The sequence below is a fragment of the Hylobates moloch genome, unplaced genomic scaffold, assembly GCF_009828535.3.
Source record: "Hylobates moloch isolate HMO894 unplaced genomic scaffold, HMol_V3 SCAFFOLD_11, whole genome shotgun sequence".
Classification (NCBI taxonomy): domain Eukaryota; kingdom Metazoa; phylum Chordata; class Mammalia; order Primates; family Hylobatidae; genus Hylobates; species Hylobates moloch.
The window spans coordinates 14,737,307-14,754,808 of record NW_026652286.1 but is presented as its reverse complement, the minus strand read 5'-3'; the positions used below and the strand labels follow the sequence as shown (position 1 = coordinate 14,754,808).

The window sequence follows — 17,502 nt, the reverse complement described above, 5'->3', positions numbered from 1 at the left end:
TGTAATAATATATAAGACAGGGAAAAAACTTAAATGTCCTTCAGTAGGGGACAAGTTAAAAGAAATATAGAATATTATGTACTTGTAGAAAAAAAGATTTCCAAAACTTACTTTCTTAATTAAAAAAAGTGCAAAACAAAATGTAATAGATATTAATGTAAAAGGACAGAACACATGAATGTATGTGCATTAAACATCTCTAGATTCTGAACATTGTCTCTGAGGGGAACTGGTGCCTCAAGAACAGGGGTAGGTGACTTTTCACTGTAGGTTCCTTTTGTTATCTTCTGATTTTTGAGCCTTATTTTAATATATATACACATATACATATGTGTATACATATATGAATATAAACACACATATATATGGAATGTCTAGGTGACATATAACTTTTGAGTTCTTTTAAACACATATCTGTATTTTCATCAATTCTCAAAACAGTATTCCAAAAACTCTCAAAATGTTAAAATTTGCAAAAAAGGTACAAATATGCATTATGCATACAGAAATTAGATGTATAATACTGTCAAAACTATTTAACATTTTTTAATGTAAAGGATTACCTTTGCAGCCTCTAAACACATAGTACAATTTAAGCATTTAAAAAAGACAACTATCAACCTTAACACAAACTGATAAAGTCCAGAGGTACTACCATAAAAATTTAGTTTAGATAATTTCCAAACCTAAAAAATGAATAATTAATGGAATTTGACACTGGCATAACTCAAGATTATTAAAAATACTCATTTCCAACCAAGTCAAAGGGTTTTATAAACATTTAACAATAAAATTGAAGTGATATATTTGGGTAAAAATTTAACTGAAATTCAGCATTTAAGAAACTACTTGTTTAATGCCCGAACTATAAACTTGTGGCACTAATCAAGTGAGATTTATAATTCTACTTATAATAAACATAAAAATAAAACTCATAATCATTTTTGCCCTGAAAAAAGTGAAGCTAAAAACATAGCACCAATTCGAATTCCACTAAGAGTCCTTTCGCTTATGAAAACTTTCATTGGAACAGAGTGACTTTAGGCTAGGAAGCAAATATGAAGAGAAACCTGGATACTTAATAAATGAGCTTTTAATTTAATATATATATTTAAGTTATACCTACAATTGGACATGTTCAAAAATGCATGTGTAACTTCCACAATGGTATTTTATTAACCTGACTCTGGGTAAAGAACTTCCAAGTTGACAGCTATTTTCTTTCAGCAAACTGAAGAGTCAATTCCACTGTCTTCTAGCTTCCCTTGTTGCTGTGAAGTTACCAACCTTACTGCCATTCCTTTGAAGGTCATTTATCTTTTTGTTTCCAACCATTTATGTGATTTAAGAAAAAAATCTTTAGTTTTCTATAGTTTCATCCTCATGTGTCCAGTTGTGGATTTTTAAAATTACTGCTTGGGATTCAATGAGCATCTTGAATCTGTTGAAGCCTTCAATCATTCTGGAAAATTCTCAGTATTTCTCTCTTCAAATTGTGCTTCCGCCCCATGTCCTTCCTCTACTTCTAGAACTTCAAGTAGACACATTTTGATGCTATCATTTGTGTCTCAGACATCCCTTTCATATTTTCCATCTAATTGGCTCTTTAAGCTCCATTCTGGATTTCTTTAGTTCTCCAATTCTCTTCACCTGTGTTATTAGGCTAATCTTATCTAAATTCTAGTTTCTGAAGTCTTTGCAGGTCTGTTTCTGATATATGTGGTTTCCTTATATGCTTATTTTTAACAACTGATCTATTCCTTTCCCTTCAAAGATTATTTGTGGAAACTCTTTGAGGCCTAGGAAGAAGGTGCATTCCTCCAGAAAGGGTATGAATAAGCTATTACCACCTATTAGGGGTATAATTCAGGCTGAGTCTACTTTACATACATGGCTTCAGTTCTTCTGAATCATTCTCAGGTGATGTTTATTCACACAAATCCACATAAGGAACATCTCAAGACTCCCCCATTCTGCTCTACTCAGACGGACGCAACTTTTCTCAGTCCCTTACAGGTAGGAAGGTGGCATGGATTTACTTCTAGATCACTGTCATCCTGAGTGTAGCTTTTGGAGCAGTTTAAGGGGAAAGGATATCCCATTGGACACTGTACCTTGGACAGGCCTTGGGTTTTGACTTTTGCTGCCTGAGGTCCTGAAGTGTTCAAAATTGAAGCTCAAGTCTTCCCAGTTTGGCAGTTGCTTTCACGGCCAAAACAGTTTAGGCATTCTGCTTATCTCCTCGTGTTCCTTTTTTCTCCCTCCCCAGTCCATTAGGCTTTGACCTGGTAATTCCTTAGTGCTGTAAGTTCAATGTTAATAAGACATTCTTAAAATGCTATCTAGCAGCCTTAGCTGTTTTCAGTGAGAGAGCTAATCTGAGTAACCTAACTCACCATATTACCTACTAGTCTCCTTCATAGTATTTTATTAATATCAAGCTTTCAAAAAGTTTAGAAAAAAAATGTGTGCAAACTACCTTGAAAAGTAACTAAAAACTCTAAAATCCAATGTTCACTAAGGCACTAAATTCCAAAAGTAATCTATTAAAGAAGCCAGATCTAGTAAAAATCTGGTCAGGCACAGTGGCTCATGCCTCTAATCCCAACATTTTGGGAGGCTGAGGCGGGAGGATTGCTTGAGCCCAAGAGTTCAAGACTAGGCTGGGCAACTTAAGACCTTGTCTCTACAATTAATCAGGCGTGGTGGCCTCCAACTGTGGTCTTGGCTACTTAGGAGGCTGAAGTGGGAGGAACACTTGAGCCCACGCAGTGGAGGTTACAGGTTACTGTGAGCTGAGTTCAAGCCACCACGCTCCAGCCTGGGTGACACAGTAAGAACCTGACTCCAAAAAAAAAAAAGTATAAATCTTTCTCTTATGTTATACATCAACATAATTCTAAATAATGTGAAAGCAGCTTACGCTGAAATACTTAAATATTTAGGGGTATTAGACAACTCAAAAGAACAGTTTCTTTTTAGTGTTCTAAAAATGAAGACATATTTTTTTAACCTGTCACAGTAAAGGATCAGCCAATCACAATTTTATATTCATGAAAATACATCTTGTTATAAACTGAAATAACTCATTTTACTTTTTTTGAAACCTCTGAATTTTTAGAAATTCAACTTGTAAAATACAATTATTTCCCACTGTGGATTTTTAATTCAACAAGTATTCACAGTGCCATTATATGCCAAGCATTACTGTAGCTTCCTGGAATACAGCAACATACAAAAGAGACAAACTATAAGTAAATTATTTAGTACATTAGGTGATGAGTATTATAGGGGAAAAGGAGAACTTGGTAAAGGATAAGGAGTTCTGCAGGGGATAGAAGTGGCAATTTTAAATGGAGTGGTCACAGTAGATCTCAATGAGAAGTTAACATTTTTGAAGATTTGAAGAAAGCAAAGCAGCTAGCAAAGCAGCTATCTGGAAAAATATCTTCAGAACAGATAAAAGAGCTAATGTAGACAAAAGCCCTAAGGGAGGAATATGTCTGGAATAAATTTAAGGAACATCAAGGAGGCCAGTGTGACTAGAGAAGAGACTTTACTATTAGTATGTGGATTATCTATCATGCAGATATTATGCACAAATTTTTATACTTGTGGGTATCCTAGCATTCAATAATTTTCTACTAATTATTAAATCAGCCTACCCGAATGTACTAAAAAAAACCTGATTCTTAAACATACGAATGTTAGGCTTTTCACTAATTACTAAGAATACAGATATAAATTCATTTAAAATTCATCAATTTAAAAAATTGTATCAGAACTCTAATTCAGTGATCAAAGTTCCATTATAATCCTCATTTACTCTTAACACTCATAAAAACATTTTATTTCATGTAATACCACTGTCTTTTAAAAAATGTTATTACTGTTACATCAACACATTCTTATTAATATTTCTCTCCTCATATCACCTAGGTAGGCAATTCTCCCTAATTTTTGGATATTATAAATCAATAAAATTAGAAAAGAAAATTTAGAAACTGACATGATCTGCCAGCGTTTTTGGGTTTTATTTTCTTTTTCTGAGACAGAGCCTTGCTCTGTCTCCCAGGCTGGAGTGCAATGGCGTGATGTTTTTGGGTTTTGAGAGATGTTTGGAAACTACTGTTCTTGTGCTTTCGCTTTTCTCAATTTTAACGTCTTTAGGTATTCCAAAAGTATCCAGAAGACGTCAAAACATTTTACAGGGTTCTGTTTAAAACTAAGTTTCAAACTTTGATACTAGAATCAGTAAAATAAGTAGTATCTCTTAATCTGGGTTATATTTGTCCCTTTGGTAAAATTATCCCTTTTAGTAAACACATGCAAATTAACTTAAATATTTATCCAAAAGGGGGGAAAACTTTCCGTTTTTTCATTTAAAAAATTCATATAAAATAAGCCATCTTTTTTCTGTACAAAGTAGGTCAATTTAGAAACTGTATGTCATTGGATAAGCTAGATGCTGACAATGTGGTATCTTAGGATTCCCATTTAGTAAAAACAAATTTTACTCATGGTAAAAACATTTCTAGGAATCAAACTCATGCAACTTCTCAGGTTTTACCTACTATGGAAAATAACCAATTTTTTATCTTAGGAAATGTTTTTCCCCCTCTCAAAAAGTGAAAACTCTGGCCAATTACTGTCATATTTTCCTCAATCGCTATGAAGACTATTAAAGAGAAAATTTTATGGCTTCTTAATTGTATTAGTTTTTCAATACTCAAATAGCAACTAAAAATAAAGAAAAAGAAACCAAAAGAGAATTTATAAATCAACATGTAATTTTTTTTTTTGAGAACTGAACAGGAAGCTTCCACAGTCATTTAACTTATAAATTCATGAAGGCATTTGAGTAAAATAAAGGCCCAGAATTATAAGATATCTCAACTTAAGCTCTTCCTAGAGCAAAATTACAGCCAATTTATTGACCTAGCAATTATTTCAGATGTTCATGCTTATTCTCCAATTATTCTCCCTCATTGCTTAGCTACAATTCTAGATGAGCTAATGACCATTAAGCTCATATTTCTATAATAAAGAAAACATTCATGTAAGCCATCAAGTTATCTGCTTTAATATACTGGGAATGACTAGAAGCAAAATTCAGCTTAAAAATTAAAAAAGCAAGCTATTCATCTTTCTAAAATGTAAAAAATTATAAATCATCAAGCTAAAATTGTTTTAACTCATCAAATAAAGCATGTTTTCTCTCTTTCCTTTAAGGCCTCTGCACTGGCAGTTCTCTTTGCCAGGTATTCTCTGCTTAACTCATACACGTACTTCAAGCCTCAGTTCACAAGTCCTGTTCTTCCAGAAGATTTCCTGGACTCATCATCCCCCATCTTCCCATGCAGTGTCTGGCATGCATTTACACAACAGATACTGGAAAAGTTAATAAATTTTAGAAGCAATTTAGAAAGATTATGTCCTTATCTTCCCTGAAAAATAACGTGGATGGAAGACCCTGAAAAAAGACGTTTTCAAAGTCTAAGTCTGTTGCCCAGGCTGGAGTGCAGTTGCATCATCTTGGCTCACTGCAACCTCCGCCTCCAGGCCTCAAGTAATTCTCCTGCCTCAGCTTCCGAAGCAGTCGGGATTACAGGTGCAAGCCACCACACCTGGCTAATTTTTGTATTTTTAGTAGAGACGGGGTGTCACCAGGTTGGGCAGGCTGGTCTTGAACTCCTGACCGAGTGATCCGCCCACCTCAGCCTCCTAAAGTGCTGGGATTACAGGTATTAGCCACCAAGCCCGGCCTACTTTTTTTTACCTATATCCACATAAAAACCTATAAAAATATACAGATGGTGGGGGGTCTACAAAGTTACTACCAGATGACTTTTTTTGAGAATTTCTAAATTCAACAGCCAACTGTACTATTGAAAAAAAGTTAATACTTTGGACAATTTTATGTGACTATAACCCAGGCAAATACGTCAGTAGGCATCAGTAAATTTCATTCTACTAAAAGGCCACAATTTTTGGGAACTTTTAAGGACTAGTCCTCCACATACAAAATTACTTTCCAAGGTTTGCTAACAATGCAATTCTGCATTTTTAGTTTGCATAGTCTCCTAAAAATGACAAACTGCAGCTTGTAAACTTTTCTTCTTACCCATAAAAGTATCTTACAAGCATAACTGAATACACTAAATTAAAATTCCAAAACACTTCAATTGTGGGATGCTTAGAATTGCAAACTGTTTTATAGGTAAATAATACAAATTCTGATGCAACATCATAGTGGTTTACTTACAATCAACTGAGGAATATCAGGTAGCTACACGAAGATACTCAAGTTTTCAGTGGCATAGACTGGAGATGTGCTCAAAAAGTTTATCTTGAATCCCTAAGCCTGATGCACCACAAATTACAAATAACTGGAAATAAAGATTGTTTCTATAAATCGGATTTTGCCATTAACTAGAAAAGTCAAGATCCTTTTAATATTTTTAAATACAGAGCTAGATATCGTGCCCCGACTTTCATTTTTGTTTTTCATAAAATTTCATAATCTCAATTAGTAAAAATCTCCTTTTAGATCAGGCTGGGCATGGTGGCTCATGCCTGTAATCCCAGCATTTTGGGAGGCCTAGGCGGGTGGATCACCTGAGGTCAGGAGTTCGAGACCAGCCTGGCCAACATGGTGAAAGCCTGTCTCTACTAAAGATACAAAAATTAGCCAGGTGTGGTAATGGGCGCCTGTAATCCCAGCTACTTGGGAGGCTGAGCCAGGAGAATCGCTTGAACGCAGGAGGCAGAGGCTGTGGTGAGCCAAGATTGCACCACTGCACTCCAGCCTGGGCAAGAGTGAGACTCTGTCTCAAAACAATGATAAATAAATAACAGATCATAGGGAATATAGTTTATCCTATCAGAAAACTTATTTACAAAACTTCTACACATCTTTGAAAAGTATGAAAACAACTGTTTAATAAGCAGGTATTGAAAAGCTAATATACTCTACCTAAATCCTTAGTTTTGGCCTTAATTTAAGTAAATGCCATTTTAATAACACTCCTAATTCCTAACCCAGAAACAGATGTAAAAATTACTGCTCTCTCTATAATGTGGAATGTAAAAAAATATTCAAAGTGGTAAAGAATATATGTTCTTTGATTGAGTCCAGGAGTTCAAGACCAGCCTGGGCAACATGGCAAAACAAAAAAAATACAAAATTTTGTATTTTTGTCTCTACCAAAAACAACCAACCCACCCCAAAACACCACAAAAATTAGCCGGGTGTGGTGGCGTGCACCTGTATTCCCAGCTACTCTGGAGGCTGAGGTGGGAGGATCACCTGAGCCTGTGCAGGTCAAGGCTGCAATAGGCCATGATTACATTACTGCATTGCAGCCTGGGCAACAGAGTGAGATCCTGTTAAGAAAATACATGCTCTCATAAATTTCTTAAAAGTCCAAAATTACAAAGATTTGCCCCTTTTGTGTCAGGATTCCTTTGTACTCTCTGAAATTAAGTCCAAGTATCTACAGCTAAAAATTAAAAAACTATGGAAGTATGGAGAATAGCAACTAGAATTTTAGAGATAAGATTTTATACAAAGGATAACCTGGCTACACAAAAGTTATTGTACCGTAAAATCTTCTAAAAGGTTTGCTTAAATTCTCTGAAGCAATTTTATGTGGTTGTGAGTAGCTATACATAATCCATTTTTTCAAATGCCCACCAAAATATTGATAGACCCAATACTGAGACAGCTAATGAAGAATGCAAAAAACTCCTGAGCAAAGAAAAACAAGAGTCAGTTATAAACCTACTATATATTAATAGCTATTTCCACAAATATACTGTATTTTAGATTTCTTAGGTCAGTTCGTACAATGGCTAGTGACTAGAAGCCCATATGGATGAAAAATCTAAGCATGAACTGAATATTAAATTAGATTTGAACAGGCCGGGGGCGATGGCTCACGCCTGTAATCCCCGCACTTTGGGAGACCGAGGCAGGCGGATCACGAGGTCAGCAGATCGAGACCATCCTGGCTAACACGGTGAAACCCCATCTCTACTAAAAATACAAAAAATAAGCTGGGCGTGGTGGTGCCTGTAGTCCCAGCTACTTGGGAGGCTGAGGCAGGAGAATGGCGTGAACCCAGGAAGTGGAGCTTGCAGTGAGTAGAGATCGTGCCACTGCACTCTAGCTTGGGCTACAGGGACTCCATCTCAAAAAAAAAAAAAAAAAAAAAAAGATTTGAACATTAGTGTTCCTTTTAAGTGTGATAATGGTATTGTGGTTTTATAGGGTACTATTCTTTATATAAGCAGAGAAATATAAAGCATTTATTGAGCCTATGTAGAGGTGTACAGGTATTGACTATGTATTATTCTTCCAAATTTGTCTGAAAATTTTTGTAATAAAAAGTTGTAAAGAAAAAAGATTAAATTGTTTGACTAAGGTCCTAGTAATAAGGAAGCTGCAAGCAGAATATCCTAGGGTCCCCAGATTTCAAATTCTTTCATTCCTATTTCTGCATATATCCTTTATAGAGTTACCTGCAGATTCCTTACACTGCATTTCTTTAAATAAATGAAGACATTTTTAAACATACCTTTCCCATACTACCAAATATGATCAGACCACTGTTACAGTAACACAGTAAGAAAAATTCTGACCCTGCAGTTGAGGCACAGGACAGAGTAGTTCCCCTCCCCCATAATAAAAAATTGAACTTGAATAATAATTTTCTCTGTTGTTGAAGAAAAAAAGGTATTTTAGAGATGGGGTGATTACTACGTTGCCTAGGCTGGTCTCAAACTCCTGGGGCTCAAGCAATCTGCCCACCTTGGCCTCCCAAATGCTAGGATTACAGGCATGAACAACTGCGCCCAGCCAGATAAAACACTTTTTTTCAGTTATTTTGACTTGGAATGCCTGTTATTTAAATGCTAATCTCCTAACTATTCTGTGAACTCAGGAAATTCAAATTTACAAAGGAATCTTTTTGGATAAGCAATCTGACATCTTTAATTGCTAATGGAAACTATTTCCTTTAAAGTGCTAAGAACTTCATCATTTGTGTTGCTCACAACCAAAAACTTTTAACAAGTTAAATAATGTAGCATTTGCAAACAAACGATCAAGTATTTGTCTAGATGATCTTTTTGACTCACTAATTTGTTTACAAAGTGAAAGATGGCATTATTCTTAAAATATCTAAATTCTTATTTAAAATAATTTGCCACTTGGTCAAATAAATCAATGTAGATATCCATTTCCTATATCATACAGTTTATATATAATATATATGTAACATACAATATATATAACCTAATGCTTGAAGTAACAATTTTTAAGTTTTCTTCCCTATATGATTTATGACAGAATTGACAGGCATCATTTACAGTAAATAATTTTATATTTGACAAAATCCAGAAAATTATCTTTACTAACTATACTCACTAGTAAGCTTCTTAAATGAAAAAAATCATGGTAGGGAGGGGAAAGCTAGGACTTTCCAATAGTTTTCAAACACAATAAAGTTTGAGTCATGAATAGAATACCTGTTTGCACTCAATAAACATACTGAAAAACACCAGATAATTCCATGGAAAAATATCACTGATTCAACCAAGAATCAACAGGGTTTAAATGGAGTGGACAGTTGTTAGATGAGAATACAATATTTAGTCTCAAATTATCTCCCCATTACTTTTTCTATTAATTATCAAAGGAATAATATTAACTACACAGTGGACAAGCTGGTCAACACCTGAACCACATCATGAAAACTGACATCACCAATATGGGACAAATGAACATTACTACACCTCTGGATGAGATACACTAAAGACACATGACCATTTTGGTGGCTTTTCAGCTATAACCTATAACCTAAATCTAATGATGAAGCATCAAACAAATTCAAATTAGGGCCGAGGGCTGGGTGCTGTGGCTTACGCCTGTAATCCAGCACTTTGGAAGGCTTGAGGTCAGGAATTTGAGACCAGCCTGGCCAAAATGGTGAAACCCCATCTCTACTAAAAATATAAATATTAGTTGGGTGTGGTGGAGCACACTTGTCCCAGCTACTCAGGAGGCTGAGGTTGTAGTGAGCCGAGATCACACCACTGCACCCAAGCCTGGGTGACAGAGCAAGACTCAAAAACAAAACAAATTAAGGCTGAGGGGCTGTTCCACATTGAAGGAGACTAAGAGGAACGACAATTATATAATGGCCTTGGATTAGATAATGAATCAGAAGAAATTTAAGAGTATTACCATGACAAAAGTAGAACATAGACTGCAGATTATTCTACTAATTCTACATTTCCTGAATTGCATCACTCAACTGTGTGTATGTATAAGAATCTTTGTTATTAGGAAACACATCAAAGTATTAAAGTTCATAATACATGCAATGCAATCTCCTATAGTTCGGAAAAAAATATTCAGTACAGCACTTATGTTAAGATGTTAAAAAGCAGTGCAAAATATATATGGGAGTTCTTTGCATTGTTCTTGCAACTTTTTTATAAGTTCAAAGTAATTTCAAAATAAAGTTACAAATTCATTACAAAAATTGCTTAAATGTCAGTTTGTAACCCCTAAAAGCAATGCTCTTGTTATTCAACCAATACAAAACAGATTAAACCATGTGATCTCCCGTGATTGGATCTTCAACTCTGATAACCTAAATAATCAAAGTTTTAAGCATTTTTTCACCTAATACCCAATACCATACCCCAAATAAGGGAAGCACAAAACCTTCAAAAATTCTCTTCATACACGATAGCCAAAACCAAAGGAAATGGTGGATGAGGAAACTAAAAGAAATGTACAAACACAGGAAACAAAGTTATTTTGCTGACAATCTTCCCTCCAATGACACTGCACTTCTGCAATACTGAGTAGTGTTGTCATTTTGGACATTTAAGTTTTATAAAATTCAGTCTAATGTAATTCTAAATATCATTAGTGCTTAGATTCTTAATTACAGCTGAAAAGACCATTCTAAAATTACCACTGGTGGACTTTTTAGTCATCAAATTTGACTTTAAAACTGTCAAAAGCCATTAAGGAAGCATTTGCGTTTTCATTTTTTATAAGGATATGAGTTTAAAATGGCTGAGAAACACTACAGATCTTTCTAGTGAAAAGCTCAGAAATGGACTGAACCTGACTATAATAAGTTAGAAATAACTGGTTATTTGTGAGAAAACATCCCATTCCCCACCACCCAGAAGAATGAGAAGTAGCAGTACAACGCTCAAGTTGCACTGAAAGAAAAGGATGTTAGCTAAACAAACCAAAAATAAATACCAAGATGTGGCACTCTTGTTCAAACTCTACACAGGGTACAAGTTAGCTGCAGTTAATTCTTTTAAGCCACATTCTTCAGCTTAGATGATTCTCGCACAACACTTGAAGTGTCCTTAAAGGTTATCTGATTCTTAGTTTGGCACTCATGTGACTGTCTTTTTTAAAAAAGTTTATACAACCAGAAAATCAGTTTTTAAGCCCAGGAATAAATTCAGTTAGTAAAAAAACGGTTACAGTTAAAACGGCGTAACCCTAACCCTGACTGTGAATCTAACAGTCACAATATACTAAGCACATAGTAGATGCTTCAAAGATCACTTGATTATATACAAAAAGCAAGCCAAGAGACTAATCACTTTATTGTCCAGGCAAGTATAGGGAATATTCTGCAAACTATAAAATTTACTGACAGCAGTAAGATTCAATTACTGCCCTACAAAGCCTCAATTCCCAAAACTAGCTGCCAGAAACACATACCATATGTCCATCCTCTAGAGACTGAGTCAGCGGTGCTGGTATGCTAACTGGGAAGCTTGTATGCTTTAAAAGCTTTCCAAGTGATTCTAAAGCAGTGAAGTTTGTAAACTTTGGCTCCAGGGATAACAATGTCTTGATTTATTTTACTCACATATAAAATGAGGGGGCTAAACTAATTCATCTTCCAGCTCTAAAAATTTCTGACTTAAAACATTATGTCCACTTCAACTTTATGTAAAATGTACAGCAGTCATAGTCTGGTGAATGAAAAAATTTCCAAGGAAACCATCATCACAAAATGGCCAACCTTCTTTTTTCTTCAAATCCAGTATGAAAAGTTGCAGAATATGAATCTTGGGACAAAGGAAGACTTAAAATGTCAACAGTACATGCTAGAGCTGAAATGTTGTATTTAAGTAAAAGGTTGTAATTGAACATGTTCTGTCACATGAATAGAAATATTTAGATTTCATTTTAGAAAGACTAAAAACAGCTTTGGGATCTTGTTATCTTTGACCCTTACTACGGTGCAATGTACTATTTCAAAACTACATTTGAATCCTATCACTGATGTCAACTTGTCTTTAGAACTATTGCTTAATAACACTTGCAAATAGAAAATTTTTCTTTGGAGGTCTAGCATACAAAATGGTAAAACTTACCCACATTATGCTTTCCTGAGTCTTAGAAAAGCAGCTGAGTTTCTCAAGAAGTTGTATTCAAAGCAAATATTCACAATTTTTTTTCAAACTGTTGTGGATTCTGGTATGTGGGGGAAAAAAATCTAGATGCAGACTTCAACCTATTATGCCATTATACAAACCAACTATTTGTTTTCTGCTACCAAGCTGCTAGGAGCAAACCAGTTTAATAATAAAATTTAAAGTTTAAAAATTCAGTAAAATTAAAGTAATAAAATTGAAAGTAATAAATTAGTTACAACTAATAAATGCATTGTCCACATTTATTTAGAGGTGCAGCTTTTTACAGATGTCACTGGTAATATTTTAGACATCTTCATTTCCTGGAAGTGCCTTGAACCAGACTCATTCCAAAGGAATAGCTGTTTCAAAGCTGATGCGTTAAAGAAAATACAAACAATCCATTAGAAAATATTTGAGCTTCTGACTTAAACTGGTCCTTTTGTTTTATAAAGGAAAGTCAATTGCCACCTGATTCCCCTGAGCTCAAGTTATAACCAAAAATGCTCAGCACTGTAAAAAGTCCCATGTGTTAGAATTAGTTTTATTTCCAAATATGGAGGTTTCTAGCTCTGTGATATTATGAAGGGCTTACATGTTTGTGTTGATTCATGGATGCTACGTTGCAGCGTATCTTTGATACCTTTTGGGGTAGGGATACAGTTTTGAACGAAAACTATCCCCTATGATCCTGATGACTATAATACCCAATATTTTTAACAACTAAGTATTAGGTATTATATATTATGTTATTCCATGAATGTCTAGGAAATTTAGGTAAAACATTACTACCTCCCCCAAAAACTTCAAATTGTATGATCCAATAGTCCTTTTTGTTTCACCATTAATTTTAGAATGTACATGCACTTTTTATCATAAACCTTTTTCCACAATTTCAGAATATATCATGACTCTTATTACACCAAAGAATAGAATATAAAGAAGCTGGATTTAAAACGTAAGAGTCTTTGCAGGGTAAAGAAAATGACCATATATTTTCAGTATGTTTACTAATGACTGCAGAGATTAGTTTTGCTTTATAAAGCTGAGAAATATATAGGCAATCAGGTTGATTAGCACAAGATTTTGCTTGAAAATAAATGGTTACATTTCACATAAAAGAATTATCTAGAAATTATAAAGATTAGAAAACAGTTTTATTTAAAGAAATGTCGTTATCTAAGTGACTACATCCTTTTGCAAGTAGTTACTTTGGCTGAGAAAAAAAGTCCCAATGGAAAAAATGTATAGACCATGTTAGAAGAAGTGACAGCATCTAAACATCTCTGTTATAGTAATGGATAGGGAAAAGGGATGGAATCAGATAATTCAATAAAATCTAAAATAGTTTACTACTTGTTATAGTCAACATGCAAATATTTCCTTTGCTTATCAAACAGTACTTTATTCAAAGCACTTTCAGATTATCACTCAGTTCTGTGTTTACAAGTACTTTTTTCTTTTACATCTCTATTCTACATTTATATATGCATCTAAGAAACTAGATAAAAAAGCATATTGAGTTTTAAAGTAAAAATCTGAATAATCACACAGACATGGACCAACATTTATTACAAACAGGAAAAGTGTAGATCTATAAGAAAAGAGTACAGATTTTTTTTGGTAAAAAGGCTGCAAGCTGAAGTATAGAAACCACCATAATCTATATAATGCAGTAATTGTATCTGCATTTTAAAATCACATTGCTCAACAGAAAGAAAACATTATAATACAGTAATTTAAATTGCTATGTAAAGGTATTAAAACAGTATCAACAGTGGAAAAGTTTATTTCAATTTAGGTCACTCATGTTGCATCCTGAGTTCACTTCCATTTTCCAAGAAGAAAGGTCATTTTGAAAAATTGAAATGTACGCTACACAACCCATTATTTATAAGGAAGGAAAAACCAAGTATAGAGAAAAGAATTAATCTTTTGTAAAAATTTTAAATAAAACAATCAATTCTCTATATGCTTTTATTAAAGAAATACAGCTTTCACAGACAGCAAGATACATTGTTGCTATTACCAGCAGCATTACCTTCTTCATTTCGCCTTCAGCCACCAATAAAAAACATGCTTCAGTAAAAAAATTCCTTATGAATGTGGCCCGATTCAAAACAAATTACTTCTCTAACAATAAGATATTGTAGCTTACATATTGTCACTCATCACCTAATTACATGAAAAGCTACAGAAACCACAGGCTGGGTGGGGGAGAACAATTTAAAAGAATACGTCAAAATTCTGTAGGTTTTCTCAATTTTGTGATTTAGTGACCTTTTTGATCATTGTAAAAATGATCTCTTTAAAGAGCACTGAGGCTCTGACTAGGGCATTCCACTTAACTCAAGTGTTTAAAACCTCTCATTTATTAAATCCAAAAATATACTAAACTGCATTTAAGATATCCTTATCCGATTAAATAGCTGGAGACATATTTAAATGTTTCCTTTATTTGAAACTAAGTAGTCACAAAAGTAGTTTCATATCATAGTTATATTTAAACTTTATACTTGATAATTATCACTTTAAGAACAGTCATACAATTAATGACTTGCTCATCTTACAGTAATACTGTTAAGTCATGTGACATAGCAGTTTTGGAATAAAGAGCAGAACAATATATTTCAGGGAGTGGAGGCAAAATGTTATCTCCTATGTATTATATATAACACCGAAGTAATTTGGCCTAGTTTTTGAAATTATATATTAAGAATACACAGAAGTTTGTCCTAAATGCCATTCACTAGAGCAAGATAATTTTACCTACAACAATTTCCATGCTACAGCAAAAAAATGAAAGCATGTGACAAATTAAGAATGACATTTTAAATCCAAATTTTACATAGCTAAATAGATACTACTCAACTCTCAGTTATGAGCAAATCTGATGCACTGGCTCATACAGTAGCATCATTAACTTTTTTTCTAAGTAATTAATATGCTCTCATTTCCAACTGATGTTTCAAATTTCTTAAAAAAGCTTAATACTTTTTTCCTTTGACATTTTGTACTTAAATAGGATTTGCAAGGAGTTTCTCTGGGGAAGCAAATTATCTTCTGTTACTAAAGATGTATGTATTTTCTATTAAAAAAAGGTATTTGGAGTCACACAAGTTGGTTTAGCTGAATATAAAGAAATGAACATTACAATTTTCCCACCATGAAGTACTGAGTTACAACAAATGTATTAACAAAACTTTATTTTCTTGAGTGCATACAGAATGTTATGGAAACACTTAAGTATTACTTTCAGCGTAAAAACATTCTTATTATCACTTCGGATTTTTAAAAAGTATTATAAATAGGTTATGTGTCTTCTCCAGAAATATTAATGGCCACATTGAGTGATATGATCAAAGAAAACTTTAGCCTCTCACAGGCTAAACAAAAATATAAAATGTGAAAATAAAAAATAAAGAGCAAACCAGGAAAGAGAAAAACACAGCTCAGGATATGCATTTCTAAAACCAGTATTGAATTTAAAACCTTAATTCCTAAACCAAAAATATAAATTTTAAAAAATATACATATATATTATTTACCATTTGTTCTTAATACATGTTATATATACCTATTTGTGCACGTGTGTATGTTTGTGTGTGAAATAACTGCAAATATTACCAACTAAATAAATCAGGCAACTGCTAGCAGCTCTTCATTTCATTATATGAATGGAGCCTGTTATGTAGACAACTTTCAGCCCCTTGGAATAACATCTGGTCTTCCTGAAATTTTTTTTTAGAATGCAGTTTGTAACTTACAGCTAGAAAATTGGAGAAACAAACCCATTGTGTTCAGAATTATAGAAGGAAGTATCTAACTGACTATTTCAGTTTAACTTATGCCATAATAAAATGCATGAATAATGCCTGAATAATTGAGAAACAAGGAAATTTCAAAAACTCAGAAAGTTCTACTTCATTATACAAAAACAATTATATATCAATTATTTTCATTTCTGGTGCGTTTGAATTTAAGTCTAATGTGTTTCTAAAGCCAGACTAGAATGCAGATCAGATGCAGGTGATCCAGGTTCCTTGTTTTAATGAGTTAATACAAAGCAGCACAGGCTTCAGCATATTTCAGACAGGCCTCACCTGTTTTGTGCCAAGCTACTTTGGTGATTTAAATATATTAAGGAAAGAAATGGTCCCCAGAGGATAGGTGATGAAACTTTAAGGATATGGTCATGGGCCAAAACTACCAGACTCCACATAAGGCACAATCTCTCTCATACATACAAACACACAAACATACATACCACATACACAACCACACACACAAAAATAAAACACACACAATGTTCCTATTTTCCAGTAATTTCCCTCCCCACCAAGTAATACAATCTAAACTATAGCACAAATACAATGAGTACACTGTAGCCTCTATTTAAATCTGCTATTGGTTGGGTCCATTCTGAGGACACATCACAGATGACACTGTGTTGTGCTGAAGTATATTCAGTACTACTGATGACCAAAGCCCTTTGAATAGGTCCAAAACAGACCTAAATATTATCAAATTTCAGGTACAGCAGAAAATGTTATGTTGAGGCTGCAGTGTACTTGATTATGCTGAAAATCTATATCACAAAATTAATATTAAAAATAAGAGTACTGCGTAAGTTACAAAAAGAAATGCAGATAATTTTCAGCTTAATGTGGATATCAGTTATTTACATCTTAACCCTTCCATATCATTAGTTTATATTAGTAACCTGAAAATGATTACTTGGTGCCCATTGTTATTGACACATTAAAACTTTTATTATCATTTTTACTAATTTCAGTCTTCAAAAATTAACATTTTCCTCCTAACCATAATCATGAATGGGGTCCTTACTCTTTAAAATACACATGCCTGGGTTCAAATTTCAAGATATAAAAAGCAAGAAAAAAAATCAAAGTTATCATTGGGTAAAATTATGATTAAATAGGATTAAATAGGTTTGAATCACATTAGCTTATTCTTGCATAATATAAACTATCTTACAGAAAAATCGTTAAATTATTGAAGTGCTTACATTGA

General features: G+C 33.7%; 1 protein-coding gene across 1 annotated transcript in view; it reads right to left on the bottom strand.

Annotated features, from left to right (window-relative positions):
• The window catches only part of CSTF3 (cleavage stimulation factor subunit 3), a 77,656-nt gene that overhangs the window by 39,146 nt on the left and 21,008 nt on the right, over positions 1-17,502 (bottom strand). The window lies entirely within an intron of this gene.